General features: G+C 41.5%; 1 protein-coding gene across 1 annotated transcript in view; it reads right to left on the minus strand.

The window, feature by feature from the left end:
• mid2 (midline 2) overlaps positions 1-19,004 on the minus strand; it is a 140,878-nt gene extending 121,874 nt beyond the window's left edge. The window contains exon 1 of the mRNA XM_040119702.1: positions 18,544-19,004. The gene's annotated coding sequence lies outside the window, so the exon portion shown is untranslated. The remainder of the gene's footprint in view (positions 1-18,543) is intronic.
• Between the last annotated feature and the right edge of the window lie 321 nt (positions 19,005-19,325).

A 19,325-nucleotide genomic window follows, 5' to 3' on the forward strand; every position in this document is an offset into this window, starting at 1 on the left:
ACAATGTAACCCATTACCCACCCAGTGGCATTTTTGATGCCTAAGCTTCTGAAGAGCTGGGCATGAAACTGGCCCTTTGTGCAGAACAAAGTTTTACAGAAAACAGTGGCATTATTTCTGGTGGGTATTCCCCTTGAGTCAGGGGATGTCACATATGCACATTATAGACACCCCCACACACACACACACACAGATGGACAAAAAGACATTCTCACACAAGGACCATTCAACTGGATGCATGCACAGAGACTTTCTTCATTTCAAGTTCAATGTACTATCACTCACTCACACATGCACGCACAGTTTTTCTCTCTGCTCCACTCTCTTGTGACAGAATATGCCCTCTGTTCATGTTCTTTGAGGGAGCGTTGGGGAGCCAGGTTTCTGGGGCTCTGGGAATGGACACGAGTAAATGGACTGTCCATGGCAGCAATGAGGAGAGCAGCCAAACACCCCAAGCAGGAGATCTTACATCCTTTATCAAAGGGCCTTTTGAAAAGGCTACAACTACAGCTATGAAACGTTTGAAGTGGTACACACATGCATGTCTAAGCCCACATGTATTTGCAGAATCATGTTGTGAATGCGTGAACAGAAATGCACCATCCAGTACTATATACACACAGAGACACATTTCTCCATGTGTCAGATCAAACAAAAAAAGTCTCTTCCCGCCTTCCAAATTGCAGAGAACCAAATGAACAGTACCAAAGACTTAGGCCATGGAGAAATATTGAAAAGGGGTCTTTCCGAGCGGAAAATTCATATTTCATTCAAATACTGCTACTTTTTACAAGGTGCTGTCTTGTATGCCTAGAAATGAATATATCACTGGGACCATCTGCCCACTTAAAGTTGAATGCTTAAAGTGAAAAAGACTAAATTGTGTATAGGCTACAAAAAAGGATGAAAGAATATGAGAACGTGTTCTCGTTCATTTCCCCAGAAGACTTGCTTTTCCACAGCGGTGGCCTGGAAGTGGGCTGTTAAGCTCAACATGCCAATGTCGCAGACTAACATGTTTGAAATGTTGAAGCCATTACTCACCATTACTACTTAAAATGTCCAGGCATCCACATCACGCGATGGAACAGTAGAACTCCTCTGCAGGTACAATAGTTCTGGCTTTCTTCAAGTTCAAGCCATCTCAGGGAGGATGTCAATGAAATAGTGCCTCTAGGAGTGCCATGATTAAGCTCCTCTAATCAATACTACTACTACTACACTAAATCCCACAGGCAATAACTGCCTACAATTTGCAAAGAAACAGCACTTGAATACATCCTTTCAGTTAAGAATAAACTAAAATTAAAACCTCTCAAAATTTGAAAATATTCCCTTTGCAAAAACATGAATTGAATGATTCACTTTGCTTAAAATTACCAATAAAGAATAATAGCTTCTATGACTATGAATATAGTACCTCATAGTAGTGAGGATTACCTGAGGTGGAGTTTAATTCATTTCCTATCTTCTTCATGGTCTAATTAGTATTTTTGACCATGAATAGCTCTGTCTCAAAGACAGAATGATTGGATCACAGTTTCTAATCTTGGTTCTCTAGTGTCTGGATTTCGGAGAGATTTGTTCATGATCACAGCTATTGATCCGACTGCCCTAGACCATCAGATAAATGATGTGAATTCTAAAAAACTGAGTCAGGTAAGCATTTAATATCTTTTGAGTTGTAAAGTTTGAAGGACTTTATATCACAGAAGACCACGTCAGGTTAATTGCACACTTCTTATACCTACATTTACCCGTCTCGTTGTCTGGAGAGCGTGAATGTGGTGAAAAGGTTAAGCTACTTTTAGTGCTGAATAGTCTGTGCTTTTTGAATTCACTTTTAAGTTTCAGATAACCACATCTAATCTATCGCTTTTCTGGTTGGGGGGATTCTGTGTGTTTGCATTTCAAAATCACACTTAGTGAAGCCTTACATTAGGTGCTATTTTCATTCCTTGTTAGAAGGGGAGAAAATGCCATGTCATATGTTTTCCTCAAGGCCTTTTCTCAATACTCTCATCTTTACAACATCGCTGAGCTGGCAACTTTACGCTAAAACACCTTGAAGAGCGCAGCTGCCTTAAGCAGTCTTCTAATAGCAATCTGTATGAGATTTTATAAATCACTTCACCGACTGCTCTCTCTATTACTATTTTCAGTGTAGTGTTGTGGGTCATCTGTGACTGAAATAAAATCTATTCGATTTTTCTTCTTTCCGCGGAGAGTGGATAAGCTGTCCTTGTGTTGTTGTGTCTGTTTTAGTGGCCTTGTTGTCCGAGTTTCTGAGCATCATCAGTCTACACACACATGCAGATACAGACGTACACACAGTGCCAGACACCTCTCTTGACTATGAAGTGTTCTAATTAGTGTGGATAAACACTGGAGTTGATAACGGCGTGCTTGTTTAAAGCTAATAGAGCTTCCTCTGTGATTGATCTGTTAGTTTTGTTTGAGAAAAGGTCACCTAGAGGCAAAAACCAGCAGCTTCGGCAAGACGTGAAATGACACGATGCTATCTATACAAACCAGCAACAGCTCAATCACCAATTGTGCACAATATATATAATATAGGAAACTTTTTTGGCTGCAGTCTCCAGCTGTGTGTGATAGAGGACGTGGACAATTTTGGCCTTCATTCCATCCAAACGCTATAGTGGGTAATTTCACTGATATGTTCTACCAGACTACAGGACTGTATTTTGTCATTTCTCAACAATTGTATTCTGCATACTACACAGGTAAGAGCCCTGGTATATTGTACAGCTGGAATGAAAAAACACATACATGGCAATCCACTCAGTAGCGGTCAAGACATTTCACCAAAAAACAAAAATGTTAACCTCACGGTGTTGCTAGAGAGGTCAAGTGATCACCAACGGTAGCAGGCCTCAACTTTTAAGCACCATGAGCATCCAATATATACAGACAATGCCGACATCCACACTGCTGGCTTAAAATTTCCCTGTTGTTAAAGTCAAAACATCTTTAGCCCGCGGAGCTGTTTCTTGCAATTCACGGGCGGTGCGCTGTAAGACATAGTGATGTTTTGGGCAAAACGTTTGAGACCCATATGTCAGCTGTTTAATTCCCCTACATTTTCCAAGTGTTTTTGGAAGGCATTCATTAACTAGGGTGTACAGATGCGGGCCAGCTGTTTCCTGTTGGTTTAGCAGCGTGTAGCGGGGCTTGAGATGTTCAGTTAAGAAGTGAAATACAACATTTTCAACCTAAGAAAAGGGTTGGTCATCCATAATAAATTTCACAATTTTCTCTCTTATCAGTGTTGTGTAAATACTGTGTGGGAGGAATTTCTCATGCTTCTTCAGTGACTCCAACAATTTAACGACGCTTGTTGCTTAAAGAAATTTGTCGTAGCCCTTTGCATGATATTACTGCAAGTGTTTTATCAAGTTTTCTGGTGTTGGAGCTTCCAACGCTCCTAAATTCCAACAATCCCTAATAGCAATCCTGCTTTATTACTTGTTTAACGGAAAATCCTGCCACACCACATTTCAATGTATATTTGTCAATAGTTCATACCAAATTGTACATTTTTCCTGATATCCCATTTTTCTGGGCAAGAGAGATGCAGATACTGAATATCACGCTGGCAAGTCCCTAGTTATGAGGTTTTGTAATGATCTCTTGGGGTGCAAAACAAATAAGATCCTGCCCAAATAAAATGACTGAGGCTGTCACAGACTATACTACATTGCCCATGTAGCTCATCAACTCCACTAAGCCACGTTTCCTGTGCCATGAGAATGAAAACATGCATTCCCTGCACACATCACAAGAGGATAAAAAAATAGGATAGCAACTGGGTCTTCAGCAAAAGAATACAATGCTTTCCCTCTAGTTGTGGCCTCGATTGAAGTTTCCTTTAAAGTGTGCCTGCTCGGTTTTTGCTGTCTGAAGAAAAACTAATTGCTCTACCAGAATGTAAAAGTCACATTGTGTGAGATTTGACTGAAATACGCTGCAGGCGGGTTATAGATGGTGGTTCTTGCAATCAAATCCTGCTTACTATCAAAATCGCAAAGCAAATGCTTCACAGGTCAGTGTTGAGGTTCTGAGACATATTTCATGAGCCTACCAAAGATGTGGTTTTTAAAATCATATTCCAGCACAATTATTCAGATAGATTCTTCAGTGCATTCAACAATTAGGCCAGACATTTTTTTTTTAACTTATTGATGCTCAGAATGGTTTCAGATGTATCAAGGCAGTACCTGATAGATTGCATTGATTACTACTTAAGGTAACCACACAGGAGAGATGAGAAACACTGAGAGACAATAAAGAGAAAATAGAGGAGGAGAAGGGGCAACTGATGAGGAGAGCACCAGGGATGAAAGGGAGATTTATATGCAAGAGGAGAGGAGAGGAGAGGAGAGGAGAGAGCATCGTCTTTGTAGACGGGGAGGCTAATCCAAAATATGGAGCAGATTAAGTACATGATACAAAATGCATGCGTATGTGACAAAGCCTTTAGCTGAAGAACAAGCTGCATAGAGGGATAGAGAGCAAACACACACAATCACACACACACACACACACACACACAACATTACCTTTGGTAATATTATACCCAGTTAAAACATGAATTCATAAAATATCCACAGCTCTTGTTGGAAATGATGAAGTCAAACATTTAACAAAAGTGTAGATGTTTCATAGAGCACATGTATAAAACTACAATTAAATTGTTACATGAGGACTTTTTTTTTTTTTTTTACAAAGCTAGAACAGCTACACTGTGATACTGCAAATACTGGAATCAGGTGCTACTGGAAACAAAAACATGGGCACACACACACATTTGATTAGACACACAAACACAGATGGACACAGACAGATGGATATAGGATTATACTGTAATGTCCCTCCATGAAACATATGAAAATGCTTTCTAATTGTCTTCTTTACATGAAACAACAAAATCACGTTTGGGATTTTGTGTGAGAGAGCGAGCGAGAGAGAGGCACAAACATTTCCCAGGGATTATATATCCATAGTGCCATCTAGTGTTTCCTGGAAAAATACACACAAGCACACATGAGATTCCAGCTTTGTTTCCAAAGTAAAACCTTTTCATGCAAGTCATTACAGAGTCAAGTCATTTTAGTAGCTATTCCCTTTAAAAGTCTTCATAGGGCGTTCTTTTATATTTCCCTATTCCTGTACTAAGGCTTTATGAGAGGTGACAACCATCTAATAAAATATGGAACAAGTGTACACATTATATCCTAAAATTCCACTAATATGTGTATACATAAAATAAATTTGAAAAAAAATGGAGGTTCAACTCAAAGGAGCAGGGAAAGAGCAACGTTTAAATTCTTTAGAGAGCAGCTATAATTAATCAAAAGTTGAAGAGCCATAGGCAGTCCTCCTAAGGGATTAACTACGTATTAACATAAATAATTAACAACAACATATTAGTAAAATGATTCATAACATAATGACTTATGCAACAAATCATAAATTGACAAATTACATCAGTATTTATGTCTTGTTATTTGATCTGTGTGTAGTAATGATAATTACACTGACAATTTATTACGATTCATTATGGGTATTGTTTAAATATTTTAGAGCTGTCTGCCTGAATCCAGGCAAAAGTACAGGAGCTCCAAATGTAAAAGTTTTCATTAACCAGTTGTAGGATGATGGCATTAAACGGTAAAGCAGCAAAACATCTTATGTGACACGTGATTTGTATTTTCTTGTCCTTGGACCAACCAGTTAAGACGTACTAAGTGTAAGTCAGTGCCTGATCTATTATAGGTTAATATTTTTTCTCATGGTGAATTCAAATCGCTCACTGTTACACACTAATTAAAACATCATGAGACTGAGGAGAGGTTTCTAGATACAATAGACCATGAAAAATTAATTTCAAATTACTTTTGGACATGGGACTGTCAAATATACATAATCGTTTACATATTTCTCTCACCGTAAGAGGAATGTGCCTGTCAACCTACATTTTAGTGTCATGCATCAAAATAGAACACTTCGTCTGATGCTGCGCTCACACGCTCAGAACAAAACACACACAAACGCACGCATACATGCCCACACAGGTTTAAAAAGAGGGCTTATTACAAACTGCAGTGCGCACTAAACAGAAGCGTCACACAAACACGTCACCTGTAGCAGTACAAGAAAATCCAGCGTCCTGGTAGAGCAGAGGAAGCGGGGAAATGGGCCACGTTCTGCTCCGTGCCACTGCAGGACTGAATAGCAGTGCTATAGGAACGGTTGTTGCTGTTGCTGCTGAAATTCAGTATACTCCAGCTGGCAAGACTAAATCCATTATCAAACAGGCCTCTTCTTAAGAGTACAGATGCCACAGCTTTATATGTCTCTGTGTGTGTATACAGTGTAATTGTTGCTGAGGACATTGGGCATAACCCCCCCCCCACAAACACACACACACACACACACACACACACACACACACACACACACACACACACACACACACACACACACAATCTGTCTTCCTATCAGTGTTGTCCCTGCTCATCAACTTCTCCCTGTTTCATCTCTCTGCTGTCCCCCAGGCTGGATCACTCTCCAGTGTCTACTCCACTCTACTTCAACAGTCCCTTCAGGATTTTTATGACTTTAATGGCTGGATTGTTTTCAGCAAAGTTAAATGTTTTTTGCATACATTGTCTATGGGGCTTAAATCATTATTGTTTGCTGCGGCAATAAATTCAATACGTAACATCCTTTTAATCTTTAACTATTAATTAGCTTCTTTTTGCTTTTGTTTTTGTCTTTAGGGTCTTCTAAATGCAATTTTAATGTTTCTTAATGTCTTATTTTTAATGTTTTTAATTAATCTATGCCTCTGTAAAGCACTTTGAATAGTGCTACATAAATAAACTTGCCTTAATACCATCTTTCATGATGTTTTTTGGAAACAAAGCCCTTCTTTATACTGGTGTCTCTTCGATCATGAGCTGGATCATAAAATGGGACACCGAAATGTTTTTGGTTTTGTACCAGTGAGAGAAAAAGACTCCACTTTGATTCTCTAGCTATAAAAACTCCCATCTGATTTTCTGCTTGCATTTTTGTTTTTGCTGCAAGGTCCAAGCCATTTTATGTTCTTCCCTTTTCCCCTTGTGCAGTTTTCCTAGAGCATCTTGAAAGAGATATCAAAAATGACATGAATTATTAGCATCTCCCTTGTCAGCGGAGTTCAGTGTGAGAGATAGAGAATAGGCCCACATCTCTTACGTGTTGGCAGTGATCGGTAAACATGAAAATGCTACCATAAATCAAGAATAAAAGTAACTCAGTACTCCAGTGGATATTTCAAACTGTCAATGCCAGACACTGAGGCAAAAGCATGCTTCAAAAAGAGGCCTGATAGGAAATGTGTGAAAACATTATCTGAATGGCACAACAAAATTTCGTATGCCAAGGGAGCCTGTGAACAACTGCAAGTTATCTGTTCCGATCCATTCAGGTAGATTTCACCTAGATAAGTATCGAAACTTCAAACTACCGTAAGTAATTTGACTTACCAAGAGGCTCATTTCACCATTTTGTTCCCAAGAAAGACACACTGAATTTCAAAATAAAACACACACACACACACACACACACACACACACACACACACACACACACACACACACACAAACAGAATTCTAGTTTGGGCTATTCATTTGAATTTGGAATGGGCTACTCATCATCTGGTAGAAATCTGCTAATCCTTGTCATTTTTTATTTTCAGCAGCGTTATCCCAGTAGTTGCCTAAGGTTAGCTAGCTATAGCCACTGGGTTGCTGACTAGCAAAGGGAATTAACACTCTGTGCAGCCTTTAAGATCATGTTCTCTTTGATGTGAGCGATTTAAGTTAATCGATTTTTGAGATTTCATTTAGGAAAATTTCAGAGCCAGACATGGTCACTGGTACAAAATCTTCCTCAGTCACTTATTAGTTTAAGCTTAAAATAAAATTCCAAGAATGTCTCCTCTGCCCAGAAGAAGACTTGATCCTCTATATATGGCCACTTAAAGTAGAAATTCAACATTTTGGGATGCTTATTTGGCCACATGCTAATTTGGTTTTCTTGCCAAGAGTTAGAAGAGAAGACAGATACCACTCTCATATCTGTACGATAAAAATGAAGCCACAGCCAGGAGACTGTTAGCTTAGCTTAGCACAAAGGCTGTAAACAGGTGGAAACCAGCCCCTCTAAAAGCTCACTTATTAACATGTTACATCTTCTTTGTCTAATTCGTACAAAAACCAAAGTCTAACAAAAGTCACTGCCCCCGGCCAAGAAACAGTCCAGCACGTAACCCCTGCAGAACTGCAACTTGTTTTTACACACTTGTACGGATTAAAAACAAGACAAAATTTGTGAGTTTCACAGGTGCTTGCAGGTGAATTTTTGTTACCTTTGGACAGAGGCTAGTTGTTTCCACCGGTTTACAGCCTTTGTGCTAAGCTAATCTAACCTGCTGCTGGCTGTAGCTTCATATTTACTGTACAGGCATAGGTGGAATCAGTGTTCTCGTTTAACCCTATGCAAAAAAGAGCTTAACTCATTTATGCATTCTAAAATGCATAGATTATTAGTGCGTCTTCAAGTAACAATACAGTACAAAACTTGAAAAGGCTTTTTGATACATGGAATTTTCTTCTGAAATGTTCTGTGTGAATTTTGATTGACTGACCTGATTGGAGGCCAGGTCAGAATGTCGTGCTGAGGCAGTCATCTCGCGTTGTCTATACCTGTGTGTTATCTCACTGCTCTGTTCTTGCGATGGGACAGCAGCATGAGTGTAAGAAGTATTAAAGGAAAGAAAGTCTTTACAATTCCCCAGCAGAAGAAGTGTAAACAAACAGCACACACACTACCACTGTATGATCAATGAGAAAAGACTGGGCACATGTCTTTGAGGACAGTGGCTCGCAAGTGAAGCCTCAACATTCTGTGAAAAATGTGCTTCCATCAGTCAGTGAGGGGCAGAGAGATCATACTGCCACTGGCCCACAGTTTACATGCAAAGCAGTAAGGGATCTAATTACAAGGCAGAGCAGGGGGCTGATACTGTATGCCAGGCTTCATTTGGAGGCACAGACAAGATCCCTTGGGAAAGACAAGAGAAACTCAGGCTCGATACACTGTCCGCTTCTATTTCAACAGCTGTCATTCTGAAGAGATTCCCTGTCCAGAAGAATTGATGGCTTGATACGGTGTTAGGGGAACTGCTCGCACTCTTGCTGATTTTCCTCTGACTACATTCTGTGTGGAATTTGAATATTGTTTGACATTTTTGGGTTTTCTTATTTATGGTGTTTCAGGAGATAAAATATAACGCAAAATCCATTGTCATTTCTTCAAAAACGAAACAGAAAATCAAAGAGAAGAATTATGTTACAAGCCATCAATACGAAATAGTGCAGCAGGGACTTTTTGCATTTGTTCTACACATTAAGGAGAAAAAAGCTGCACTTCATATGGGGAAGGATCCCACTATACACTATAGTTGTCCTTTTGTCAATTCTACAAAAGGTCCAATGCATAGTAGTTATAACTTGTGTTGTTTCTGTACTGGAATACTTAGTTGATTAGGGGATTAGTCAGTTGCTGAAACACAATTGATAGTGGATTAATCATTGAAGTAGTTTATCAAGCAAAAGTGCCAAACATATGCTGGTTACTGCTCCTCTGATGTTAGGGATTTTCTGCTTTTATATCATTGTAAACTGAATATTTTGGGGTTTTCGACTGTTGGTAGGACATCACAAGCATTCTGAAGAAATCATCTTGGGTACCGAGCAACTGTGATGTGTCATTATATGACACTGTATTGACTAAACAATAAATTGAAAAACGTAATTCAGAAGAATCTGTCAATTTGACATGAACCAAAATAAAAATCAATAGTCGCAGCTCTATTCCTAAACACATAATTTTAGGTGCACATTACAAAGAATAGTTGCTGCTGTACGTGAAGACTGGCTTTTGAGGACAGAGTCACTATGATGAGTAAGTGAATGAAATCTCGTGCTGTGTTTCATCACAAATGTCTTTGTTCACAGAGCAAAAAATATCTTAGATCCAGAGAGTAAAATATAGTTCAAACTGAGCTTTTTCCTCCTACTGCCTGCAGAAGAAGAGATGAACAGGAATTCTTAAAATCTACTGGGATATCAAAGAATATCACAAGGTAAATAGCCTTCATCTCAGAAGTGAATGTGTACAGGGTCAGATTATGTAGTCACACAGGCAACGGTGCTGTGATACAATTTTAACATAAAGGCTCAACTTCTTTATCTCGACCCATTCAAACACAACCACCGTGACCATAGTTTTATATCTCAGCACATGTGAAAGCTAGACAACACCCAGCTGCATTCAGAGCACTGTATGGCATGTTTCAGATAACCAAACGCACAAACACACTGCTAGAATGAAAGTGTTTTTTTGGGGGGTTTTTTTTTCCTTTTATAAATCTTAGATCACATCCTCAACACAGCTGCAGAATGTCCGGGGGGAGGGTAGTGAGCTCCTGGCATTTTCCCAGGATGCTCAGGCTGCATGAGTTATGCGAGTTTGCTTTTTGCTGGGGTTTTCTGGGGATAGCTTTCCTCTCTCACTGGTCAAGCAATTTAACCATGGGATCTGAAAAAGCCATGACGCAACAGTAAGAGTCTTTATTTTCTCTGCGAAAAACCCAAGGGTGGTGGAGCAGGAGGGGAGCCAAGATCCGGGAGCTTACCCAGCCTCTCAGATCAGGAGGGCTGATTCGAGGTCATTGTTAAAGCCTGCTTGTATGATCAGAGCTGACCTGACCTGTCCTATGAAATGGACAGTGAGTCCACTAGATCCTCCACAGCCTCTAATCATGAAGTACCTTCATCTTTGATTTATAACATTCAATACGAGTTTTAAAGTTTTATGCATGAATCAAAGTTTTATATCCAATACTGTGAAAGAAACAACTTTTTTCCATTTGCACTTTTCACCTGCCTCACTGGAATTTATTTTTGATCAAGAGGCCAACTCCTTAAATCCGGGCTCAGGGAATTCCTAAAATACAAGTGATAATCTGAATAGCACAGCCTTCGAGTCATATTGAGTTTTATGGAGTTACTGTATCTGACTTGATCATATGATCCCACGGCTTAGCATTAAAGCTTTCAGCACTCTCAGGTTCAGCCGGGCAATCACTGTCTCACAACATTTTAGGGAGGGTGACTCTCTCGCCCTGTCTTTTAAAGTAAAAGTTCTATTTTTGTCATCACGTCACACAATGCCAAATCACTCCCCGTACAAAGATCCATGTGAGGTAATACTCAAAAAATGACTGTGACGCTTTTGTCCTGCAAATGATTCACGTAACAATATATCTCACTTGTTTATGACGTTGAAGGCCCGAGTTCACCAACCCAGCATCTTTATGTCTCAAAATGAGGAAGGAAATTACAAAGTGGCGAACATGGAATCTGAAATTAGATTCCCTCCAAATACATTTAGGCAACCATAATTATGCAAGTATAATCATTTGATTCCGTGGATTGCAGACTATACAGAGAAATGAGATAGCAGATTGCAATTAAATGACACATGGCTGCCTGGTTTATCACTGTATGTTATGGCTCAATATTCTGTAAAACCATACAACAGAGGCCATTATTCATTAATGTAAATTCATAAGACATGTTGATTAGAGCCACCCCCGCCTCTAGAGATTCACAGGAGTGTCAACTAAAGGCGGATGATTGGTCGGGTTGATGTTCTGGCAGCTGAACTGGCTGACTATAAGGTTAAGCAATTAGTGGGGGTCACTGAAAAAAAAAAAACGTGCGTGTCCATCTCATTTAGCAGCATATGCTTGTGAAAAATTGTTTCTTCTCTTTATAAACCTAATAATTAACATTCCGGCCATCACAGCGGAGGACACGTTATAGCTAATCTGGCTGGAGACTGGCAGTAGCGTGCGGAGAACGGATAGGGCCTGCTAGGGAGATGATTAGAAACTACAGAGGAAAGATTTAGATCATATTTGTAGGCGGGGTGTGTCTATGTGTGTCAAATGCATTTGGATGAGAAGGAGAGGTACACAATGAGCGGGAAAGGCAGAAGGGGAGGAGGAGACTGAGAGAGGGGGGAGCAGGAAAGGGATTTGAGTATGCTCATGCTTGCATGTATTTGGAAATCCTTACATTGCAGTCTGGCAGCGGAGGTCAGCAAGACAGTGAGAGGTTAGGAGTAATTTATCACGGCGAATTAAGTAAAGAAGATGTCACTGCTGCACTGCCTCTTCCTCTGCTGTGATTATACAAGGGACAAGTGGTGACAAAGGACAACCGGAGGTCGTTGTCATCGTCGATTCAGCTTCCACTCAAAACTACTACAGCCTCTAAACCCTCTACTGAAAGCCACTTCTACAGTATGTGATCATTGCATAGCAAAGGGAGGAAAGGACTACTCTGGTCAAGGACAGCTTAAAAAAAACAAAAAAAAAAACCAAAAAAACAAACAGCTTTTATATACAGTGATCAGCAGGATGAATAAAGGGCCAGAAATAGCCTTTCACACATCTGCAGATATATCATGCCAGACATACTGTAGGCGATGATTTCACAAACTGACTCAGTTTGCACTGAAGACAGGTTTAAGCAAAGGCAGGTTGTAAAAATTGGATTACGCTTAATCCAACCTGGCTATATTGGAGGTTGTTCCAAATCTGTCAGAAGTCAGAAGAAAAACACCTTGTGCAAAAATAATGGCTCAACTCTCTACGGAACATCAATCTAAAGCTATGAACCTTTGCCCATAAAAACCCCGGTGTTTCTCAGGAAAGGGATAAGCTGCATTACTGTGGAAATAAATAAAGCAATCATCAGGCACAGAAGCAGTTGCGACTGAAACCTTTTCATTTCTTAATATACAGCTAAAGGCTACAGAGGATTTATGGTGAGAATGGCTGGCGGCTGTTTTCCTCCCCTGGGTAAACACAATTTGGATAGTTTAGGATTATTTCAAGCAGGTCTCCGCTGAGAATCACAACATTAGTCAACACCTCTGCCCCTTGTGTTGGATCACTCATTTATGCACGGCCTCACCCTCCCTGTTCTAAATGCAGGACATGTCGCCTCGGTCATGCAATCTGCCTCTCACAAAATGATCCCGGGGGAACTGGGCGATAATATCACGGGGCTTGACTGTGTGTCAGTCAGCTAGTTCTGTGATAGCAGAGACAATAAAAAAAAAAAAAATCAAGACAATAAGAAAAGTACCCTTGTGAAATTTATCATACTCGCATTTCACATACAGGATTTTTCTATATTTTGCGACACGTCTCAATAAACCGTCCCAATAAATTCAATTATGCTATGACTTTTCTCATGTTAAGACATGACAAACAGTTGGAACATGGGGTAATTCTTTTCACAATATATGAAAAGCCGGCAGCAATGTATGTGTTTTCCACAATATGCTGAATATATAATCTAAAATATTCCACGGCACGTTGGAGATGTATTATCAAATGCTCGGTACTGTATTAGATCAGATATTAGATATTTTCGCTTCATAAAGGGCAGGATAACACAGAACAGATGTACTTTAAAGGCCTAATCACTTTTGAACATATACTCATATATATAATTTATTGAGTGATGTACAGGTAAAGGATTAGCTATATTAGATATAAAGTTTCTCATAACTGAAAATACAGACCTTTTTCATTGCTTTGTTTACAAAATTTATTAGTGTAAACAACCTTTAGAAAACATGAACAACTTTCTTTGTTGTATTTAAAGACTGCCAATCAATTTGGAAATGGTAGTATGTTCCAGAGCTGCTACAATTACTTGATTGAACAGAAAATTAATCAGCATCAATTTTGATAATTGATTAATCATTCAAGTCATGTTTCAAGTAACAGCGTCTCAGATTTTGAGATGGTGTCAAATTTGCTGCTTTTTCTTGTCTCAACATTATAGTAAATAGAATATCCCTGGGACTTGGGCTGTTGCTTAGACAGTGCAAGAGATTTGATGATGTCAAGTTGGGCTTTAGGAAATTACATGAGAAAATGAGTGTGTGTGTGTTTGAGGTTAAATGTATGCACATGGGCATGAAGGGCAGGGAGGAGGCAGCAGTGTCCCGCAGGAGGAATTCATTTGAAAAGAGCCTCCCATGACCTGGCTTGATCTCGTCGCTTCATTCTTCAGTGGGGGTTGTGCATGCATGTGTCTGCGTCTGTGTGTGTGTGTGTGTGCTCAGCATTGGGGATTTGCAGATCTTTCTAACGGCTGTCCCCCTCGAAGACAGGACTGGACTCCCACCAATGGCTCATAGCGCTAATGTGACTGACAGCCTGGTGCAGCTCTCAGCCAAGAAAACAACCCACAAGTAAGTTCCAAATACCTGACTGCTGAAGAATCTTACCTGCCATTAGATACCAGAGGAGAAGCTGCTCTCCCCACTCTGTGCTGAATGCCAGCTGCCTCTCTCACTATCTGCCTCTTTATCTGTCTGCTTGTTGTTTGTCAGCACAACGCTGTGAGACCTACACTTCTTCGGACTCAGCTGGATGTGACAGTTTGACAGACTCACAGCAACAAACTAAAAGCCCGTGGGATGACACTGTCATAGGACCCCTCTGCGGGCACTTTGAAAGAACACCGTTAAACTTTCACCCTTCATGCTTCGTTTTGGTAGACACGCTTAAATGAACGTCTTTTTTGCACTGCTTCTTTGTTGTTGCGTGTCTCTTGGTCTTAAGAAAGAGTGAGCCGAAACCCATGTTTTACGGGAAACAAGTTCTTGATTTCTCTTCTCGCTTCATCCGACTGAACATGGATTCTCTGTTGCGCTCCTGTTACCGTGTATACCACTAATAAGACAAAACTACCAGAGAGGCCTGCCACATCAGTAAAAACACCCACACATGCCATCTGCCTTGTTCCTTTCTCCTTCAGGGGCAAACAGTGGGCCTATTTAGCCAGGATGCCCAGTCATCAATCAGCGGGGCTGTTCCACAAGCCATCCAACTCAGCTTGAACTAGAGGACCCTCATAATTGAATATTAAACCCCTGACGAGTTGCAAGGCAAACTGCTGCGATGCTGACTGGAGGCTATTATGTGTCGCTTCCGTGGTGATGGCAGAGATACGTGTGGCGCTGTTCAGCGCAGTGACGGCTGCATCCTGCCTACCCTCAGGTTAATGTGTCACACTGTCATAATTTCAATCTTTTGAAACAATAAGAAACGTATCTGCAGACACACACTCACGCAGGGGTCTGCAGACGCAAGCAGGCGTGAATGTACTTCTACACGCATATACAGTGCATCAACGCAGCTGACTTCAAATAAATGGTGGAAAGGAACGCTAGAAATTGCTTCTAGTTAAGTAAACAAATGAATTTGGCTTTCGGTGTTTTTATTTTGCCCCGTTTAATGCGGCATGCTGAAGGAAAGGTGGAATCTGTAGACAGCAACAGATCAAGCTAAAGATTAAGGAGCAACTCGTGACTCTGCAATACAGATGTGGTTGTATTTCTCATGGGATTTAAAAGCAAAATGATGAGGAGTTAAGAGTTAAGGAGTTAGGACAGAACGAAATGGTATTTTTCTGGTGTCGTGCCTACATAATCTGCTGTATGAAATGGATGTTGAGGCGGAACATGATGTGGGGAGGTACTCTTGAAAAAGCTCAAAGCACAAAATGCTTTGTGTACTGTTACAAATTTGGATTCTTCAGAAGTAAGAAAACACTTTCAGCAACAGAGATGCCGCCACAGCGTTTCTGGAGAGGCAAACTGGGTTCTCACATCTGTGCGTTCTGATATGGCAGAACAGTGACATTTTTTGGTGAGAACAGTGACTTTTGTCCAGTTTCCCTAATGATCTGACACTATTATTATGCTGCTTTTCAAAGTTTCCTTTAATTGCTGATGCATTATATATGCACTGCCAATGCACTCTGTTAAATCAAATATAAAAACATACCAACAAAACCAATTAAACCACCACATCCAAGCTTCACAATAAAGTTGTTTTTTTTTTCTTCTTTTTTTCACAGGAAGCTAGAGCTCTATCTTTCAAAAACCTTCAACCAAAACAAAATACCGGCCCCCCTGTTGTTTTGAGAAGAAAAGCTCCTTGTGAAAGCCGGAGGCTGAAAGGCCGACTATAGAGAAATGCCTCATTCAAACTCAAACTTGCATCATCTGCTGACAGGCAGCCCAAAATAAAAAACATCTAGATGATGTGTGTCCTTTCCGGCGAAATGAACTGTGAGGATAAAGCGATTAAAATGTGCGGAGAAACTCCCGAAGCCAACGGAGAATGTTACCGATAGCTTTTAAAGATTAGCTGTTGTGATAGGCAGGCACCACAAAACTGGAATTAAGATGTTTCCTGTTTTCATTAGAGAGTAAATTATCTCTGCAACATTTAGAATCATTTAGAAACCAACTCATCAATGTTGGATAGAGTAAATCTAAAAGGATGGTAAGGGATACTGTAATATTATGACCAACTTAACAAATTTAAGAGTACACTAATTACGTATGGGTGTTAAGTTTCACTATATGTGGGTCAGTTACAGCTCTAGCATATTAATATTGCATGGTGGCTTTGCTATGGCAAGCACAATAGCAAAAATATTTAATGCAATTAACACACCAGCCAGTCTGCAGATTGCTCCAGCGTAAAGCCCGCAGTTGTTTTGTAAAAACATTTAGTTGGCCGGTTTTTGGTTGGCAGGGGCAGATGTGCCAGCAGAGACATAAAACTGACTTCAAGCAGCAGCGAGTCAACCAGGTACGCCGCTGTAATGTAGGCGTTTACATCTATTCTTGGAAATCATTGCAGCCGCGGCATCACCACAGAATGCCAACCTCCTGTCACAGCTATAATCATCCCAGCCCTGAGAAACTGATGCCCCGTCTTCCCTTTGGAGAAAGACTTTGCTCTTGTCATCATTATAACGTCTTATTAATTACCATCTACGCATACAATTGGGGAGAGAGAGAGATTGGGAGGGAGAGAAGGGCAGGCATGGATAGACTTAGAGAGAAGGCAAGTACCCCTGTAGATGCATGATGAATGAGGGTGTCAGCTGTATTCACCCAACTGGCAGCGCTGTCTGTGAGAGGGTCGGGCCCGTTGCGCCGAGACCTGTCTCATTAAACACAGTGATCATGCATTAACAACAGAGCAAGTGATCGTGGGGAAATAAATCATTTTCTATCAGCCGGTGTACAACCAGTTTTTCAAAGTATAACAACTGTCTCGATGGATTTAACGTGGTATCAGTGCTACTCAGCATGGCTCGGACATCATATCATACTGCACACCTTGTATTATCATCTGGGTTTGATTGTGGGGCTTTATCAGGGCTAGAAAGTACTTTTTTGGATTGTAATAATCACTTTGAAGTGCGTTTAAACAAATAATTTGCTACTTCATAGTCTCAAAATACACATTTAGAGGAAGGAAGAGGCCAACACTTCCCAACACAGGACCCCAATTTTCTTGCTCCCCATTGTTTGGGTATCCTGCATTATTGATGCTGAGCTGACATTTTACACCCTGCTTTTTCCGAAGCCAAAGCCTCAGTGCCTCCACTGTCACCTGCACCACAGTCTCCAGAATAACCGTACTGACACACTGTCATAGCCCCATGGGGACCGTGTAGGATCCCTGTTGTTTGTTTCACTCTATTTTGTCTACGACCATACTACTATAGCATTCATATTCTGTTTCTCTAATACGCCATATTATGTACATGGAGTTAAAAAACAAACAAACAAAAAACAGCAGGCATTCACAACTTTGATGACGCCAATGGTCTGCAGACTGTCTTTTCTAGTCCTCACGGATGGGACCCATTCTTGGCACCCAACTTTATCTACCGCACGTCCGACTGTCGCCCCGGCCGGTGGCCCTGTCAGGGGCGTGGCTCGGAGTCACCTCAGGTCAGGATCATATAGTAAGTACCACGACACCATGACGGAAGAGGTGGATGCGACAAAGTTGAAGATACTTCAACAAAACCTCAAAGATCATCCCGCGCGCTTACGCTACCATAGTCCCATCGCACCAGTCAGTCCTACAGCGACTCCGACTGAGAAACCGTCACCTGTGCTATGTGGTGTAGTTGCAGGGTTCTCTAACAGTTCCGTTTATTTAGGCCCATTTCAATAAAGATAAAAAGGTAGAAATATCAGGTCAATGATGTGATGTTGACGCAAATGTACGAGGGCACCTCTGCCGCGTTCTTCAAAAATCACCAGACTCTTTTCGTCTTCCACGTTTCTGTGCGCGGGGGTAAAGCTTCACATACGCTCCCGAGCGGCTGTTGCGGATCACCACACTGCTGCAGCCCGCCATCCCGTGCACCGCAACGCGCGGCGTTTCGCCTCGCACACCGCACGAGGCAAAAGTGCGCCCACTGATTCAGCGCGTGTCCTCCCGCGCGCGCTACCCCCTCCGCATTCCCTCCAAAACCACCGGAAAGAAGCACAGCCTACCTCGGTTCGCCGCTGACAGCCCCGTGCGTCGACCCGTGGCGGTGGATGGCGACGATGTGACGCTCGCCGTCAAAATCGCAGTTGGCAGGCGCAGAAGTTTTTCGACGAGACCGTGACTTGAGGGATCACGCACGCGGTGCCGGTGGCCGACGGATCCGTGTACCACACTGCCACTGTGGAGTGTACGCGACAACGCCCCAAAACAAAACGGATCTGGCCGACCTGCCGCCGGATCCTAGGCGCTTGTCAAGGATGTCGCTGGCCAACTCGGCTGTGCGCAACGGCGCGCTCCCTCGCCCTTCCGACGTGGTCCCCCAACCAAAGGCTCCCCGGGGACACGTGACCAGCCCACGGGGGACGGGAATAGCTCTCATTCCCTCACGGCAGCAGCTGAGCTCGGTTACACCTCTGCTCCACTGCCCGTGCAACAAACCCCGAGCTGTGCGCACCCCTACTCCTCCCCCCGTGGCCTTATGGTGTCGCTGTCATTTGTCTTTACCTTAAAGTGCATAATATGAAACAGCTGTGTGAGTAAATACACCGGTCTCGGTCTAAATCTATAGTACGTTAGGAAGGTTTCGCGAGACAGCTGTAGTGTTAAAACTTTAATCATATTAACTTTGATACAGTGACTATTGAAACACCTGTTTTTGTAAAAAAAAAAAAAAAGTAGGAGCCACTGCTTTCATTCTTTCACACGCTCTCCCGTTGGAAGTAGGAGCCTCACGACCTTCTAACGTGACATTAGCTCTGGCTCCATAGTCTCTGACCACTTGCCGATT

The sequence above is a fragment of the Xiphias gladius genome, chromosome 23 (assembly GCF_016859285.1).
Source record: "Xiphias gladius isolate SHS-SW01 ecotype Sanya breed wild chromosome 23, ASM1685928v1, whole genome shotgun sequence".
NCBI classification, from domain to species: Eukaryota; Metazoa; Chordata; class Actinopteri; order Istiophoriformes; family Xiphiidae; genus Xiphias; species Xiphias gladius.